Source organism: Telopea speciosissima, unplaced genomic scaffold (assembly GCF_018873765.1).
Source record: "Telopea speciosissima isolate NSW1024214 ecotype Mountain lineage unplaced genomic scaffold, Tspe_v1 Tspe_v1.0119, whole genome shotgun sequence".
NCBI lineage: Eukaryota > Viridiplantae > Streptophyta > Magnoliopsida > Proteales > Proteaceae > Telopea > Telopea speciosissima.
This window is the reverse complement of record NW_025317455.1, coordinates 40,001-45,000: the sequence shown is the minus strand read 5'-3', so window position 1 is coordinate 45,000 and position 5,000 is coordinate 40,001. Positions and strand designations below refer to the sequence as shown.

General features: G+C 34.2%; 1 long non-coding RNA gene and 3 other non-coding genes across 4 annotated transcripts; 3 read left to right on the top strand and 1 right to left on the bottom strand.

Moving 5' to 3' along the window:
- The first annotated feature begins 430 nt into the window (after positions 1-430).
- Positions 431-514, top strand: TRNAY-GUA. Its single transcript has one exon. It is a non-coding gene; the product is annotated as a tRNA-Tyr (tRNA).
- Positions 515-953: 439 nt separating this feature from the next.
- Positions 954-1,027, top strand: TRNAD-GUC. The gene has a single exon. It is a non-coding gene; the product is annotated as a tRNA-Asp (tRNA).
- A 1,685-nt stretch (positions 1,028-2,712) lies between these two features.
- On the top strand, positions 2,713-3,567 carry LOC122647700. The gene is made up of 2 exons (XR_006330950.1): positions 2,713-2,847; positions 2,899-3,567. It is a non-coding gene; the product is annotated as an uncharacterized LOC122647700 (long non-coding RNA).
- A 918-nt stretch (positions 3,568-4,485) lies between these two features.
- On the bottom strand, positions 4,486-4,556 carry TRNAC-GCA. The gene has a single exon. It is a non-coding gene; the product is annotated as a tRNA-Cys (tRNA).
- Positions 4,557-5,000: the final 444 nt, after the last annotated feature.

Genomic DNA, 5,000 nt, shown 5'->3' with positions numbered 1-5,000 from the left:
TTCTAATACTAATATTATATTAGAATTATTAGAATTTCTTTTTTTTTTTTTTATTCTATCATTACATAGAAATATAGAATATCATTTTCTCTATTCTATCATTCTATCTATAGAATGGTTAATGGTTCATGAATGACGAATCAAAAAAATTCTATGGTCGATGGAATGAATCATGAAAGTCGGAAAGATTCTTCGGATCTAGTCATACCATTACATTATATTGAATATTGACAATTCCAAAAAACTGTTCATACTATGAGATGAGCATAGTATGATGGCAGTCAGGCAGGTATGCCCCCATCGTCTAGCGGTTTAGGACATCTCTCTTTCAAGGAGGCAGCGGGGATTCGACTTCCCCTGGGGGTAGGGTAGGGTACTACGAAAGGAAGTTGATCATAGATTATCAATAAACCTAGAATTGATTCTTCCTGGGTCGATGCCCGAGCGGTTAATGGGGACGGACTGTAAATTCGTTGGCAATATGTCTACGCTGGTTCAAATCCAGCTCGGCCCAATAATTCGCCGATTCATCATGAGGATGATATAATCAATTTGTCCTCCAGAAATGTTTCATATGGAGGAATAGGAATAAAAAAAAGAGTCCATTTATTTTATTTGTTTTTGTTCCCACATATTCTGTTTTAATGATCTAGATGCATGTCATGATCTCTAAGTATAAGGAAAGTAATAGTAATATAGTAAATTTAAATTGTAAATAAAGAAGGAAAGAAAAACAAAAAAGAGTCTTTTTTCATTGAAAGATTGATTATCAATCGATTGGGCAATAACCCAAGGATTACTGGATTACTAGTAATCGGTGTCGCTCTCACTAAAGTCCATATCTATGTGGATATCAATATATCACTCGTGTCTCTGTTACAAGACAGCGATTCTAAATAGAAATGGTTTGAATAAAATCATAAGAATATATATGCTGTACACCCCCAATCCCTGGGATTGTAGTTCAATCGGTTAGAGCACCGCCCTGTCAAGGCGGAAGCTGCGGGTTCGAGTCCCGTCAGTCCCGACCTAGTATCCGATGAATCCATCAATTTATCTCTCCATTTTCTGTGAAGAGGGGGACAGAGAGTGGGATCTAATTCCCAGTGGGGATCTTTATTTCTTTTTCTTATCGAATAAATACGGGAATTTCCATTCCATCAACTAGTACCGATTGCCGGGGGAGAGATATATTTAGTACAATTGTTGGTAGCACCCTATTTAGGTTAGGATTCCAAGAGATACGGTACCGGTCTGGCTTTTCCGATTGTTCCCGATCCATGGAATAGAATAGCCATATGTTTCCGGGGAGCACATACACAAATTGGATTTCTTTATTATACGATACAAAATTACATAATTACCCCGACAGAATACTTTCAGATTAAACCTACCTCCCTTTCTAGCTCCGACTTTGTGTAATATCAATTACACATTGGAAAGAAGCTATCTATCTCATTCAAGCACCGAACTTTTGATAGAGGTGTCCCAATAAGGGGGATATTCCTAAAAAAAAGATCAAAATCAAACTAAGATCCTACCCTTCTTAGTGAGGGAATGAAGAATCTTTTTTCCTCTTATGGTCCCACCGAAGAAAGAACAAACTCCAAAAAAATAGTGAATTTGTCAGAATATTAGATCTTTTATACGGGAACCCGTCTTTCTCACACTTCTTTATTTATCATTTAGAATTAGATCATCAAAAAACGGAGTTTAAAATCCAAGATCTTACCCTTTCCATTTCACTTTTATTGTTTGGGTTTGTGACCAATGGAAGTCGAAGACGAGTCAGACGATACCCCATCAGATGATTGTATAAGGAAAATGGTAGGTTATAGAAAAGAATGAAAAATTCAACGAAATTTTTGATTGGATCTGGGATCCTATTTTGGATTCGGTATGGATAAAAGATCTTCCTATGTTATACTATTCAATATTCAATTCTCGATGATGAATCGATTTGATAGCTCAGATATTGTTATTCATGATATTGATCCGATTCAATATCATCGGGATCCAATTCATCCCATTGAATTTACAGAAGAAAGATTTATCATCTCTATGGGATTAGATCCCGAGTTATTGCGAAGTAAAAAAAACAATGAGATTCTATTATGGAAGTAAATATTCTCGCATTTATTGCTACTGTACTCTTCGTTCTAGTTCCTACTGCCTTTTTACTTATCATCTACGTAAAAACAGTCAGTCAAAATAATTAGTTTGAATTAAACTTGACCTCTTAGTTCTTATCAATGATTGAAAGAATGAAAGAAATTCAAATTCCCCGTGTTAAATGAAATGTGCGGACTAGAATCAGTAGTCTATGAGATCCGATAGTATGGTAGAAAGAAATATATGAACCTTTCTACCACACTATCTATTATTGTATTGTATATTGTATAAAATATTGTATTACAGTTGTGCTTTATATATCTTTATAAAGATATAGTATTAAAGTATATAGGCTTACTATAGAATATAGATGTAATATGTATCTTCATATATGTACATATAAATTACGTATACAGATATGTAATTTACATGTACATAGCACCCTAATTCTATTTCTTCGCTACATCCATTTGATTTGTATTAATTCAGATCAATCTGAAATAATCGAATGTAAATTCTTACTCTTACGTCTCTAATTCCTGGGTTTCTGATTATTTCCAATATGGATGACGGGATCTATCGAAAGAATCAATGTAAGTATGTGCATATCTTATATAAAAGAAAAAACCAAGTAATCCTTGTAATCCTTTTTAGTATTTCGAAGAAGTAATTGGTTGAGCCGTTCACAGATGATCCAAGGAGTTCTAGGAGAACTTCTTCGGATTTGGAAAAGGAGTAGTGGAGACCACCCATTTTTAAGGCTTGAACCATGATATGAGATATGAGGTGAGTCGATAAACGATAAAGTAGAAATAAGATTTCTAAAATCTAAAACAAATGGATGGTAAGTGTGCGTGAATCGTCTAACGCACGATCTTATTATGCGTAGTACCTCGTTGGACAACCACAATGTCTATGTTGCCTCCCGTAGAAAGTATGTATCTACGTAATAACAGAACGACTTCCTCTTTGAAGAGGAAAAGAAGTAAAAAAAAGGGGGGGTCGGCTGCTCTTCATTAGAATATCCATATATAATTCTGGTAAGAGCCAGTTCATCGGAATAGAATATTCAAATTCGGTTGGAAAAACTTTCCTATTATCTAGATCCCTTTTCCTTTCGAAATAGGAACACGGGAATTCTTGAAATAGTTGTTTGATTGAAAAGTTATTATTTGTAATAATACATTACTTTACTTTTACTGGTACTGGATTCCAGTAGAATTTTGAAATGAAGATATTGTTATTTAACAATGCTTTGCAGAACGATCTATGAAACAATTGATAGAGTTTGATTACCCAACTTAATCTTAATTAGTAGTACCTCTAGAGTCCACTTCTTCCCCATACTACGAGCGAAAGAGAAAATGTAAAGACTACCATTAAAGCAGCCCAAGCGAGGCTTACTATATCCATGTAAATTATGTCCCCTATCTCTATGAATATGAAAGAATTATTCCGTTATGTTTTATGTTATTAATAACTAATATAATAATCAATAAAAAAAAAAAAAATTCTATATATAAATATAATAAAACATAATAAAAATCCAAAATAAAGGACTATAACTATTATAACTATTATGACTATATAATATAGTAGAATCACTGGCGCAGAGTCAAAAATGGATTTTCCCCGAAGTCTATTGATGAACCAATCCAATAAATCCACTCATAACAAGTTCCTATATGATTTCTGGTAGAATCGGGAAGCATTAAGCACAAGCAAGATACAGAGTGACTCCCTTGGAAATAGCAAGGGAATCTTACTAATGGAACATATAGGAATAGTAAGACCTATTGTTTCTTTTGGTGCTCTTCATAAGCAAAAGGCATAAAAATATACAATCCAGATAGATAACTATCTATCACATACTTTCATCGCCCATTTGATCTAATCCTTACTGTCTCCCGATTGTTTCAGAGGGAGACAGTAAGGATTAGATCAAATGGGCGTTACCGAAAAGAAATCTTTCTTTTTTCAATTTTTAATAAAAACCTATTATCTATCCAATCTCAATCTAATATTGATTGAATGAATGTCTGAGCACTCAGTTCGAGACTCTCCTGAGTCTACTCTTCCGCCCCTTCCACTACTACTAATTTTATAACCGATCGGACTATCCAATCTAATTCAAGACTCAGTCAGTAGACACTGCACTAGTAGTGGAAGGGAATTAGGAAGTCTTCATAGTCCTTCTTATACTTTAATCTTTCCTTGAATCCTAGGCGCAAGAATTTACAGTCTTTTTTTTTTTAGAACCTCCAGATTCTTACAGACAGTTCTAGGTCTTTTCCTCTGCTTCTGCTGGGCAAAAATTCAGCGAGTCATATCAGCAGAATAGCAGAATAAGGTATTCCGAGTCTTTGGTTGATCAGGCGACACCCGGATTTGAACTGGGGAAAAGGGATTTGCAGTCCCCCGCCTTACCACTCGGCCATGCCGCCAAAACAATACAAAATAGATTATATGGAAATAGTCCCTTTTCTTTTGGGTTGATTACTGAACCTTTTTTGATTGAATTCGGTTGATTTCTTTTGATTGATTGTATTGTAGAGTATCTCAACAATGCCTAAAAACTTCCCTTCTCTTTTCTATTGAAATGAAAAGAGAAAATGTGGATTTTCATTTTCAGTCACAGAATCCAAAATTCAGGGCAAATTGGAACCAGTAACTATTGTATTTATATTGTAGTGATTGCGAATTCATAAAGGATTCTTAGATTTTGATCTCCATTTGTGTTTCCTTAATAACATAAGCAAATTGTGTTTCCTTAAAAACATAAGAAAATGAAATGGATTTATCCATTCTTTTCAATAAGAAATCCTTTTCCATTTCAATTATAACAACAATTATGTGTATATGTAAACCCCAGAACAGAAATTGTTACA